This window comes from Ruditapes philippinarum, unplaced genomic scaffold (genome assembly GCF_026571515.1).
Source record: "Ruditapes philippinarum isolate M1 unplaced genomic scaffold, ASM2657151v2 ctg1351_1_1_1_1, whole genome shotgun sequence".
In the NCBI taxonomy this organism is placed as follows: domain Eukaryota; kingdom Metazoa; phylum Mollusca; class Bivalvia; order Venerida; family Veneridae; genus Ruditapes; species Ruditapes philippinarum.
In genome coordinates this window covers 282,024-297,123 of record NW_026858449.1, presented here as the reverse complement: position 1 = coordinate 297,123, position 15,100 = coordinate 282,024, and positions in this window count along the sequence as shown.

Below are 15,100 nucleotides of genomic sequence, written 5' to 3'. Positions count from 1 at the left end.
CTGTTGTAAGGAGCACACCAGTCACTGTTACAATGTCACTGTAACAAGAAGCACACTTGCACATTGTAACACTTATAATTGTTACAATGTTACAGTAACAAGCAGCAAACCAGTTACTATAACAATGTCAGTGTAATTAGGAACACATTGATAACTATTACAATGTCAGTGTAATAAGGAACACATAACTGTTACAATGTCAGTGTAATAAGGAACACATTGATAACTATTATGACGTCAATGCAAAAAGGAACACATTGATAACTGTAATGATGTCAGTGCAATAAGGATCAATGATTGAGCATCTGAATATGATATTTCTCCCGCTTTCCCTTCTCTGCCGTCACAATATGTAAACCCCAGCAAGCATGATCTGGAGTGCGGGTAACTGATACCTGCACTCCAGTTAGGCCATTTTTTTTTTATATTTTGGTTTACTGATTTTTTCCAAAAAAAGGTAGGGTCGGCGGCGGGAAAAAAAAAAAAAAAAAAAGTTTTCATAACTATAAATGTGGTGCATACATATACATAGTACTTACTAGAGCAATGAAATTAAATACATCGCCGATTGTCTATTCCAAAGATTGTTTAAATACACAAAAAAAAAACTTTTGCTCATATTGCCATTGTTTAAAAACACACATGAAATCTACACACAATGACTTATGACAAGTGGCAAGGGAGCTCTTCAAAAGAATCTGTCATTCTTTGATGTTTACACACTGCTGTGTAATCTGAATCATCAAAGGTGCCGAAAATCAGCTGACTTGCACTCATTTCTTTATAGATCAGATGTTAAAAAAAAAAGATTACACAAAGTCATGTTCAATTTTGCCCATTGTGAAAATATTTTTATCGGATAATTAGCGGGTCAATTTTTGACATAAAAATCTATTAAAAGTAAGTGCGGGCATTTTTTTTATTTTGTTTGTTTGAAACCTGTATTCAATCTGCTTTTAAAGACTAATTTTTTTTGTTAAATCTGAAAATACTGAACTTGTCAATTGCAGTAGATTTCTCTCGCTCTGTCCTTGAATGTAATTGCTTACGTAATTTGGCGTGTTTTTTTTTTGTTTTTTTGGTTGTTTGGTTGTTTTACATTTTTACGCATTTCGACCTTCAATGCATTGATGAAATATGATCAAAGCCTAATTATAATTCTGTGAGAATGGCTTGACCCCATTTAACAGACATTCTTTCATAATACACCAATAAACACTTTGCCCAACTAGCAGACGACAGGCTATTCTCGAGTAAAGATAACCGGTTGCGTGTATAAATCGTAGGTAAAATAGTCTGGCATGTGGTAGGTTTAACGGTTAATTAAAATACTTACCGCAACATTTCTTTGACAAGTCGTATTATTAGCAGCGTTTTTCAAGACAACACAGAATTTTTTTTTGGGCAGATTTTTTTTTTTTTTTTTTTTCATTTTCCCAAAATACAGAGTCGGCGGGTCTGTAAACCGAAATATCAAAAAATAATGGCCTTAACGCACTGTGCATGTATATATATGTATAAGATTTAACTCTGACACTTTTTCAACAGAAATGTCCCTAAACTATGATACAATTTAATCAATATAGTATGTTTTATATAAATGTATCTTGTGTTTGGTTTTGTGATATATATAAATAGATATCTTTCATTGGTGTGATAACTAGTCATATTCATAGTATTATTCCTGCAATTTGTGATATATGTAATTAACATAATGTGCAATAGAAATTAATATTATTTGATCTTAGAAATTTAACATCAGTCCAGTATATCATCTCTAAGTATGGACCTGAATGCCAGTTCTCAAGAAAATATATTCTTTACCATCAAAGGACCCCATTGGAAATAAGTTCTCTATTTTATATTGAACTTTCATGGGTTATCCTGGGTTGTATATAATGTCTTGAAGTCAACAAGATCTTTGATTTAATTATGAATGTAAAAATATTATTTTTCAATTAATTACTGTGTTAAAAACATTGTGATAGATATATCTGTGATAAATTGTCTTAATTTGTTTTGTAATATGACATATATATATATACACAAATAAATCAATAAAAAAAACTATTACATTATCAGTGTAATAAGGAACACATTGATAACTATTACAATGCCAGTGTAGTAAGAACACATTGATAACTATTATGATGTCAATGTAAAAAGGAACACATTGATAATAGTAATGATGTCAGTGCAATAAGGAACACATTGATAACTATTAACATTGTCAGTGTAGTAAGAACACATTGATAACTATTATGATGTCAATGTAAAAAGGAACACATTGATAATAGTAATGATGTCAGTGCAATAAGGAACACATTGATAACTATTAACATTGTCAGTGTAACAAGAAACACATTGATTACTATTACAATGTCAGTGTAAAAAGGAACACATTGATAACTATTAACATTGTCAGTGTAATAAGGAACACATTGATAACTATTAAGGAACACATTGATAACTATTAACATTAATAGTGTAATAAGGAACAAATTGATAACTATTACCAATGTCAGTGTTATAAGAAACACATTGATAACTATTACGATGTCAGTGTAATAAGAGGCACATTTATAACTGTTACAATGTCAGTGTAATAAGGAGCACATTAATAACTGTTAAGATGTCAGTGTAATAAGGAATACATTGATAATTATTAACAAGGTCAGTGTAATAAAGAACACATTGATAACTATTACTATGTCAGTGTAATAAGGAGCACATTGATAACTTACGATGTCAGTGACTCAGTGTAATAAAGAACACATTGATAAATATGAACAATGTCAGTGTAATAAGGAACACATTGATAAATATTAACAATGTCAGTGTAATAAGGAACACATTGATAACTTTGATAACTTTTAACAATATCAGTGTAATAAAGAACACATTGATATATATCAACAATGTTAGTGTTATAAGGAACACATTGATAACTGTTACAATGTCAGTGTAATAAGGAGCACATTGATTACTGTTACGATGTCAGTGTTATAAGGAACACATTGATAACTAACACGTTGTCATTGTTATAAGGAGCACATTGATAACTGTAACGTTGCAGTGGTATAAGAACATATTGGTATTTATGAACAATGTCAGCATTATAAGGAACACATTGATAAATATTAACAATGCCAGTGTAATAAGGAACACATTGATAATTATACCCCTGCACAACAAAGTTTAAGGGGGGTATACTGGAATCAGCTTGTCCGTCCGTCCGTTCGGCTGTCCGGCCATCCGGCCGTCCGGCGGTTTTTTCTTGTCCGCCCAATAACTTAAGATTCCTTTGACCCTTAGTCTTCATATTTGGCATGGAGGTTAGTCATGATTAGTAGATGACCCCTATTGATTTTGAGGTCACCAGGTTAAAGGTCAAGGTCACAGGGGCCTTGACTTCAAAAACCTTGTCCGCCCAATAACTTAAGATTCCTTTGACCCACAGTCTTCATATTTGGCATGGAGGTTAGTTATGATTAGCAGATGACCCCTAGTGATTTTGAGGTCACCAGGTCAAAGGTCAAGTCACAGGCACAGGGGCCTTGACTTCAAAAAGCTTATCCGCCCTATAACTTAAGATTCCTTTGACCCACAGTCTTCATATTTGGCATGGAGGCTACATGTAGTCATGATAAGTAGATGACCCCTATTGACTTTGAGATCACCAGGTCAAAGGTCAAGGTCACAGGGACCTTGACTTCAAAAAGGTTATCCGCCCAATAACTTAAGATTCCTTTGACCCACAGTCTTCATATTTGGCATAGAGGTTAGTCATGATTAGTAGATGACCCCTATTGACTTTGAGGTCACCAGGTCAAAGGTCAAGGTCACAGGGACCTTGATTTCAAAAAGCTTGTCCGCCCTATAACTTAAGATTCCTTTGACCCACACTCTTCATATTTAGAATGGAGGTTAGTCATGATTAGTAGATGACCCCTATTGATTTTGAGGTCACCAGGTCAAAGGTCAAGGTCACAGGGACTTTGACTTCAAAAAATTTGTCTGCCCAATAACTTAAGATTCCTTTGACCCACAGTCGTCATATTTGGCATGGATGTTGATCATGATTAGAAGATGACCCCTTTTGATTTTGAGGTCACTGGATCAAAGGTCAAGGTCATAGGGACTTTGACTTCAAAAAAGTTGTCCACCCATTAACTTACGATTCCTTTGACCTACAGTCTTCATATTTGGCATGGATGTTGATCATGACTATAAGGTGACCCCTATCTATTTTGAGGTCACTGGGTCAAAGGTCAAGGTCACAGGGACCTTGACAAAAAAAAGCTTCTCAATTGCTAAATAATGTCCTGTCCGCAATGTATTGATTTTGACATTTTCACATTTGAAGCATGTAGAATACATAACTTAGCAATGCACTGGCTCAGTAACCTCAGATTTGGCAGGGAGGTTGTTCTTGAGCTCTAAATGGCCACTGTTGATTCTGACAAAGTGGTATGCGGGGGTATTCACGCCATGATAGTGGCAGTTCTAGTTTTGATAACTTTTAACAATGTCAGTGTAATAAAGAACACATTGATATATATTTACAATATCAGTGTTAAAAGGAACACATTGATAACTGTTACAATGTCAGTGTAATAAGAAGCACATTGATTACTGTTACGATGTCAGTGTTATAAGGAACACATTGATAACTAACACGTTGTCATTGTTATAAGGAGCACATTGATAACTGTAACGTTGCAGTGTTATAAGAACATTGGTATTTATGAACAATGTCAGCATTATAAGGAACACATTGATAAATATTAACAATGCCAGTGTAATAAGGAACACATTGATAATTTTGATAAATTTTAACAATGTCAGTGTAATAAGGAACACTTGATATATATTAACAATGTCAGTGTTATAAGGAACACATTGATATATATTAACAATGTCAGTGTAACAAGGAACACATTGAATTAAGACTTGAAACTAAGAAAGAATGATAGCATTCTTCACACTTATAACTGTATAACAGAAACTGGTTGAAGTATGATGTTGGCTAAAACAATAAATGTCAGTTTGGTTGTAAATGCCTGTTTGACTTGTATTTAAAACACTATTTTAACCTTGAATGTGCTGTGTTGATGATCAGTTGGGATGAAACATTAATATCATAACAGCTGTAGACATTGTTGTATTTTATATGGTATATGAAAGCAATGGTGCACATTCTCATAAAAACCATTACCAGAGTCTATAATAAGACCTCGAAGCAACCAAATGAGGCATTCAAGGCTTGTTTATGCTCATTTATCTTTTAAAGTTATATAAATTTTAACAATACATATGGTAATTAATATTTATTGATACACAGACAAATGATGAGAGCTTTATTTTTGTATCTCTTTATTAAATATTCATGGAGTTTTGTAGCATTTTATAGGTCCCAGTATCTAAATGATTGTGTGCTAAATCAGGAATAACCTGATGAAACTTATCGAACACTGGCCTAGAAATGTCATGTTAAACATCATTTAACTTGTAAAACATTTATATGGCTTGCTTTTATTTGAACTTTACATTACTGGCATGCGAGCAGTTCCCGTACAGAAGCAGTACCCGTATTTTTTCATTTAAACGCTTGATTTTTACTTGCATTCTTCAAAAATTCATTTCAAATCAAGCAGATGCATAAAAGAGACCAAATCTAAGTGTCAGTTCGGCAGTACGTATAAAAGTCTCATTTTAAATCACTTTCACCTGTGCGTTGTCAAAACGTGACCTTGTTTTCTCTGGGGGATTCCGTCATTGCGCGCATGCGCTAAATATTAACACGTGAGGCCTGGTAAAGGGTTTTCCACTAGTACCACCTGTTTACAGATAAGTAGCCAATTTGATGACAACTTGTTTAATTATCAGAATTTTGAACAATATTACTATATTGAATAATTTATGGCTTTGATGCGTAAAGTATCATGCATACAAGCATGCCATTGCATGAGAATGCGTTGGGGTAACGGTACCGGGTAATAGATACCAGCGTTTAGTCTACGCTCTATTTCCTGAACTACTTCTATTTATCTCTTAGAAAATGGTCTGTTCAACAATTATAATTGTAAAATAGGTCCGATATAACAAAATTGTATAATTATAATGGGTTAAAGTTTATGTACGGGAACTACTCTCTTCATACAAAATAATGGATAATTTCGGTACCCCATATAAGGCCTCATAACTAAGGGTTATTCTATGTTTAGAACATGATGGGATTTCCATGATTTGTGTGACGAGCTGAATAGTGATGTGTAACATTCAAATTTTGGTGAGTGAGCGTAATAAAAAATAATGTTTAAGTAACTACGATTTTTGTACGGGAACTGCTCGCATGCCAGTAGACTATTTTGAAACAGGGTTTTACTTTTCACTTGAAAAAAAGATGCCACAAAGTTTGTGCAATGGTCTGTTAATATGGTGGTTTAGCTCATTATGCATGTCTTTTTTCCTCCTTTCATATGACGTTCCAGCTTTACTGATGGAGGAAGACCTCAGGTGCCCTTTCGTGCATTATTTCAGGCACGAACGGGCACCTGAGTAGAACCACCGACGTTTCGTAAGCTAGCTGGATAGCTTCCTCACATGAAAGAATCCAAAGTCCCTGTCGGGATTCGAACCCACAGCGGTGAGGGGCAAGTGGTTTGAAGTCAACGACCTTACCCACTCGGCCACGGACGCCCCACCTTGACCTGATAATCTTACACAGATTAAGTCCATGCAGATCATTTCAAAAAATATAAATGACAGAAAGGTTGAAGTTACATCATTTTCTTTTTTTTCTTTTCATAAAAATGAAGCAATTTCAACCTCCAACTGTTATGTCACAGTAAAAAAGACAGTAATTTATCATCTGTAGGGTTTTAAGGTTGCAAAATTTCTTTTTTTTCAGACACTGTTCTGAATTTGTAAAGCTCATTCATCATTTCTATGATACAATAGACCTATTCTTCTATATGTTTGGGTATTACTTTTGGTGTTTATCTTTTACAACAATGAACAGATTGTTTATGATTTCGAAATTAAATTATGAGATTGTGGGGTGTCTTTAAAGATATAGACAGAAATTTGATAAATCAAATAGGTGGTAATCTTTACTCTAATCCCTATTACATCTTCACTGATGGAATTTTATTTATTTTGATTTTAAGTTTCTGGAATTTATAGACAAGGTACAAGGATTATGTTTACCTATGTTATTTTTTAATTGGCAATTAATTCCTTTATTGACTTTCACTTTAATGATTGATGGCCTGTATTAAATTAGGGGAAATTTTTATTGTATAATGAAAGCATTGCTGTCTTTAATTTTGAGGAGGAGAAGTGTGGGGGAGGGGGAGTGGGAGGTGGAGGCATAATTATAATAGAATTAGAGTGCTCCCTGTACTTCCATAACTACATGTATATCATTTATTACATTACTCCTCCATTTCTTTACTTATATTTTATAAGTAACAAATTAAGTCTGAATGTACCAGGGTTTAAGGTCCATGAGATTAAGGTCAAGGTCACTGAGTCTAAAAATATATTTTCAATTCGTGCGGTTTGAAATTAAATTGGGTCATGTGACTGAAGAAATTCAAATAGTGTGTCATTAATATTTCATGTTGAAGGACATGACACCCTGATGCAATTTGAGTAATGTATTTCAGGCATTGGCTGATAATACCAGGGTATAAATCCTATAAAAGGCATAATATGTAAAATATTCATTGCTATGGCTAAGTGATTGATTATGGCGATATATGGTTTGTAAGTGTAGAAGTATATAATTGTTGTTCAGAAGATGACTGAAATTAATAGACAATTTTTGAGTTTTGATTGGAAGATATCACAAATTATTATCTTGAATCTGTGAGTTTAACATGAATAAGATTAATCCGCAAAACTAGTTCATTGACATCAGCCAGAATTGTTGTTCCACTTGGTTGTCGTAAACAACATAAATTTAATAATGGTCACAAATGTTATTGACATTATGTTTAAGAACTCTTGAAAAGAAGTATCTATGCAATAATGGAATTTGTATTTATGAGGCTGTTGACCCTCTTAAGAGGAAAAAAATTCAGTAAGTTTCATTTTCCTTTGAGAGATCTACAAAAATAAATCTAATTAGATTTTGCAACAGCTTTCAGAATTTAATAATTTCTCATAAAGAAATAAATGAAAGAACAGAATTTTTTAGACAGAATGAGATAAAAACAAATTTCTTTTATATTAGATATCAATTTACTTCCATCTAGGGAAATAAAACACAAATTTTCAATTTTGTTTGTTTTATAACAGAATACTAAATCAGCATTAGAATACATGTATTATTTCATAAGGTTAATATTACAGGGATCAAAAGTCAGGCTTGTATTTACAGCAGGATGAGTGAACAAGCTGATAGTTTGGAGTATGTATAAAAACATACAAAAACATACCCTATATAAACCATTGACAGGACATTTTCAATGATTTTTACAGTGTATGTTCTTTTACATTCCCCTAAATATCAGCTTGGTTTCTGGTTTTTCTTTGATCAACCCTTAGTCTGCCGGGGACAAGTTATTTTATCCATGCAACCAATGCAGGCACATCAATGCAGTCTGTTACTATTCCGCACTGTGTGCTATTCAGTCAGCACATTTTTTCCAAACTTTTTCCATAAATATGATGAACGTTTTTGTCAAGATGTATAAAATCCGACAAGTCCATTAAAGATATAGTCAAACCTGTGAACAAAGGAGAGACCAAACATGACCTTTATAGACAAATGGTCTTAATTTGGAGGTAATTTTTTCTGTTAAGTTGAAGTCAGTGGCCTGTATTTACAGGATGGTCCTTATTCAAAAGTGGTCTTTGACGCAGGTTTAACTGTATTATGATTGGAAAGGGTTAATGTATACATATGAAATACGGTATGTTAATTCCATGGGTCTTACTTACCTGCGCCCATTTTAATTAATTAAAGTAAACATCCTTTACTCCATTACATTTACTTAGCAGTCACTTGTACTGCAAGAAAAACAAATATATTTCTCTGGAAAATTTCAGATCCTTGTATTACTTTAAGAGATAATTACTTATCTTTGTGTTAAATCATTAAAAAAAATCTCTAGATTCATATATTGAATAGAAATCCATTGTCATATAAAATCTTTTCATTAATTTTGTAAGTTTACTGAAATAAACCATGTTTTGAATGGAGTTATTTGATAGTTTGGTATCTTATTAATGGCCTTTTAATATCATATTTGCTATTAAAACTGGTATCAAGTAAAAAAGGCACATCATAATAGTTTTAATAAAGTTTGCATGTTTTGCTTACATAAAACTAATTTTTGTTTCTTTTTCTCTTCTATCTTCTAAAGGTTGTTATTATGAAGTCCGTAGAAATTGCTGTTTTTTTAAAAGGAACAAAAAATTAATAGATGTTACTTGGTATGGATAAATACCTGTAAGTGCGTCCTAAAAATTTTATGAATGAAAAATTAACGTTAATATTTTTGTTCACGCTGAGATAATGAAAGGGAAGATGTTGACAGGAAAATTATGACAGAGAAGTTTAACAAATTGGACGTGCCGTTTCTTCTATGTACAAAATGTAATGAATTTAGTTTGCAAATTGTAGCCTATTTGTAAATAATTAAAAGAAAATGTTATGCAATTAGTTGAAAAAAAGTAATTTAAAATTTTTGTATAAATTTTATAAAAATTGTATGGTACTGAACAGAAGATTACATATTACAAGTATTAAGGTACCTGTGTGAGCTATCGAGTAATTTTGCCGAAAAAAAATATTATAAAGAAATTAAATGAATCATAATCTGTGTTGTATTATTGACTCACACAATTTGTAATATAAAGAAAAACAGGCCATGTTTTCCCCTGAAATAAGACACAAACATCTGCCTCCATTAAACACATTATAATAAATTGAATAAAATTCCCCTTATTAGTCATAACTTAAGTGACTCAAATTGAGCTCAACGTTTTAAGTAGTCACTTTTGTGCATCAATTATGTGTATTTTCTTCATTGTAGATTTCATCGCTTTCAATTTTTATTTGAAAGTGCTACTAAAGTAAAATGATATAATTATTTAAACAGTCAAAACTGTTTTTGAAGCATTGTTTTATGTGAATTATAAGGAAAAAAATCTAGTGTTGGTGATATTTAGACATTATTATCCTTAATTGTTTTTGGTGTTTTTTTACAGATAACAATCCAATTATAATATATATAATTCTATGTATGTTGATGAAAAAAAAACCCTCTTTTTTTCCTAGTTGGAATAGTGGTTTACATTTTCTAGTTTGAGATACTGTATTTTATTTATAACCTCTGTCAATTGACACTTAATTGACTGTATCTGTCTACTTTATACTTGTTTTACTGTTCTCATTAATTTTACTATAGAATAATCATTATGTGATACAATTTAATTAACTTATAGTTGCCTAGATTGTACATATGTGTTGTTAAACTAAATGACTTCCAAAACCATTTTCACCGCTGTAAGTTTTTGAAGCCTTGCTGGAAGTTTGGATTCTTTCATGTGATGGTAATCCATTGTAGCTTTTAAACAGAACATGTGGATCTACTCTGATGTCCACGTGTGCCTGAAATTATGCCTGAAGTCTTTATTAAGTCTTCTTACCTTGATCATGTTCAAATTCATTGTATTGTGTTTACTATAATAATCATTACTAATCATAACTCATCCTAATAAAGATAGTATAAAGTCCTTTATCATCTTTTTCATGCTTCCTAAGTGTGGGCATAATCATATACACACCTTTCCCAAACTCTTCCCAAGTTTGTCTGTCTGTCTGTTTCATTCTTGTCCTGACAGAAAAGCTTGAAAACAAGTTGACCAGAAAATTCAATGTCTCCATTATTTTGGAGTGGAACTCATCCATTATTTGTTTCTAAAATGGACTTGAGTCAATTTGGAAAAATGTGCCTCACACACAGACTCAGAGAACTGAAGGTGAAGAGTTTATTTTACATTATACATAATTATATGAAGTGAAGAGTAAAAAGAATGACCTTTGTATGAATATTTGAGTAAGGACTATATTAATCGCTGCCATCTTGTTCAAGAATGTGACCGAGTAGTTAACATGTCGGACTAGTAATCTAAGAATTGCCAACTGCGTGGGTTCAAACCCTGTCAGGGGCAAGCCATTGTTTCCTTGAGCAAGAAACTTTACATTCATTGCTTAGTACTGGTTGGTTCCAGGAACAGATTCGAAAGTGTTTCAATAAGCTTATAGCTTCCAACACAATCAAACTAAAATAAATTTGTATGAGAATAACACTCCGATCCCTAGAACAATGATTTGTTTTCAAGTTGTTTGTATCATTCTGACATTGGGAGGAATATAGAAGAATAAGATGACCCAGGTGTCGAAGGACGTCCTTGTTGCATTAATAAACGCATGCAACAACTAAACACGCACAGACAACTGCAAAATATTTTAATTTTGTAATAAGGAATAATGAGGTGATTCATATTTGTCCTTGATTTGAATATGAAAAAAATTACTGTTACGATACAACATTCCATAGTAATATGCAGCTGTCATAACTGTATTATTAAATTCTATTACAGTCGTATACCAACTAAACTGATTTTCAGAAAAGGGCTGTCTATATGGTATAATTAAAATTTCTTTTCACAGTTGACAAAATGGTTGATAAAAAGCAGATTCTTCAACTCCTGTTAAACTTTGTCACACAAAAGCCATATTCTCACAGTGATCTTGGGGCCTCCAAGAATGCCAGAGTGTGTGCAGTAAGATTGCCAGCATCTGCCCGCAGCATTACAGTGTCATCGCCAGTAGACATGCATACAACCTCTTATAGCAGCACAGTAAGTTCTCCTTTAGTTTTCTGATAGACTAAAGATCTCTTTCAAGTAATAAATGTAATGATGGATCAAGTATGAGATTAGCAAATATGAATAACAGTAATTTCATTGTTAAGAGAGAGAAAAAAAATACAAATTTATTACATCATTTAAATAGTTTTAAGGCAGTTTCTTATTACCAGGAGGCTTATAAGTTTATCATATGCTTAGATAATGTAATGGACTTGAGATTATTGAAAAACAAACTTGAAATTAGTTTGCCACTTTGACAGATTTTGAGATCTTTAAATCCAGGTTTTTCTATTGATTTCATGCCAATGTAATTGAAAGAAAAGGCTCGCAAATCTTAAAATCAACACTTCTTTCCCTTGGCCAATGTTACTTGTTTATTTTGCAATGTTGTCTAAAAGTCTTATGTAAATATATAAAGATTTTCTTGTCATAGATTTCCTAGTGGTTGTTTTCTTTAAAGATTAAAAAGTAGTCTATTACTGTATAAATTGCCAAAAAGTAGAGAGGGGGGCTTGGCCGCAGGACTCCCTGTATAAATAACAATTGTGTAACTAATGTATTTAAAGGGATTTAGTTGGTAATTTGCTACCTTTAAAATCATGCAATTTATGCAATCGGATATAGTCTATCTGTGCAGGAAGTCTCCCTGATAATCCCTTGTACTAATATCGCCACTAATATATCTGTATTGACCATAAATCCCTTAGTGCAATATGAAACAATATTGTCTGTTTTGTTAAGTTTTTAAAATGTAATAAATGGGATATTGTAAAAGGGTTCAATATTTGGCTTTCTCAAACATAATTATGTACTCTTATACTTGTAGTTTTAAGGATAATAACTGTTTTCTTTAAGTTATTGTAATAAAAAAAACCTGAAAGCTTTACAGCACACGCCTTGGGAGGTTTAATCTTTTGTATTGAAATAGCGCATGGCAAACTTTATATTAGAGATGCTTACCCATAAGGTTTTGAAGGGTTAAGTTACAAATGTTGAAGCTCTGGATGCTGCACTTGTATACAATGATAATATTTTTATTTATTACAATTCTATCCAATCAAATGCATTATTTTCACATTTATAGGCCACAGATGGGCAACAAAAACCACATAGTATACTCAACATCACTAATTCCGCGTCATCATTTATCTCACGGTAATGGCATATTTTCATGTGACCAGTGTTGTAATTGGTCAGAATTGACATATTTTATTCAAACACCTTAACAACAAAGGTTTTGTGCAAAATAATTTAAATCTATAGAATTTTACGTAAAACTGAACAACATTTTACAAACCTCTGCAAAAAACAACAATAGTCCATTAAAATTGTGCATACGTCTGAAACAATCATCATTTTCTAAATGTTCTTGTTTGTTGAAAAAATAAATTTTGAGTTACAATGTAAAAATACTTTTAATATTTAAAATTATGCAAAATAACTTAAAGAAATTTTAATTGAAACATGAAAAAACTGAAATAAAACACCATTACCGTGAGGTAAATGATGACATAATGTTTTCAAAATGGCCGACACACTGTTTACATCTGACAAATTAAAACTAATTTTGATTGAATATATTGTTGTTTCCTTGTGTCATATAGCAGAAAAATGACTAAATGATACAGTTTATGACAGTTTTTGTAGTGTAAGTTTATTGTTTGTGTTCTTTACTGTTTTAAAGTGTTAAGTACCGTGAACTAAGAGGAGCACAGTATATTCATTGTTTCTAGTAAAGTTCAAACCTACATTTGGACGGTTTAACATATGATAATGGCCAAACTATAAAACATTTTTGAAAATTTTACATTAAAAATCTGGAACTTGGAAGCATTAAGGAAATCAACAAAATTACATAAGAATTGCAGACTCGGTTTGATTGAGTCTGTACATGAGGGATAATGAATAAGTGCAACATCCCCCACGCCCCCTAGCACCGGCATGAGCGGTACTCAATTCTCAACACTTAATAGTGCTGGCATCAATGATCCCGAAGGACCAGAAAAATATAACAACACTATTAAAGCTCATTTCCTTGTTTAATTATATTCTCATTTTATTACAATGTTGTGTAATTAAAAAATATACATTATAAATACAAATAAAAATATATAACAACATCAAAATGTTATGTTACAATTGATTTTAAGTTGGGGTTGGGGGGGGGGGGAGAGAGATTACAAACAAACATCCACTGAGGATATTGGTCACATCCATCTTTCACTATTATCTAATTAAAGATAGAACATCTTGTATAATATGAGGTTACATAAAAAAGACATGAAAAACTAAATACTTCCTTATAGATTTAGTATCATCAACTTAGTCATGTGATACATGGAATAAAGGTCGGCAGAGATCAAAGTCATAGCAACATTCTTAGCAACATGGGGCCATAACTCTTCTCCTCTAACTAGGAAGTGATGGAGTATTTATTGATTGAGTTGTGATGTAATGTATGATATCATCAGCAATCAAATTTGAATTTTCTCCTGAGTTAATCACCTTGTCTGTGAAAAAAACAGGTGCTGTATCTGTCCTTGATTAGTTAATTAACAGTTAACCTAATTAGTAACAGGTAATTAGTGAACAGTAGGCTCCCTTGAAGTGGGACATAGTGGTCACTTTGATCACAGATAGAGATCTGTTTTATCTGGTTTTAAATATTATTGTTCTGTTTATAACCTGCATATATCATATTGTAATGCAGTTCAAGGGCCACAAGCTGGTATAGCTCCTTATGCTTGTTTTCAGGAATTATTTTGTATATTTTAGTCCTTATATTGGTACCATTGATAATTTTCATTTGAATTATTTATCCCTGTAATTCAGAAATCCCTGCTTGTTTATGTATTTGGAAATGCGTGTCACATTATTTAAAAACTTGAATTTTTACATTCATTGCTGAAGGACCAGTCATAGTTATTGGAGAAGTTACAAAATTTTGTTTTAATACAGAGCTCCTTTATAATTGGGTCTTCTTGAACAATGATTCATTATTTGACAGTGGGAAAGTTCTGGGAGTGATGTAAATTTTCATGTACTGGTACTTCTATGGCAGCATTATACAATACAGAAACACATGATTTTCTCTTTAACTTAGATCATTACAAGCAGATACAGTTTCATTACATTGTATAACTTTATAAACAGATATAAAACATAGATGAATGATTTTCATTTTCATGTATCAGTAACAATATTGTGT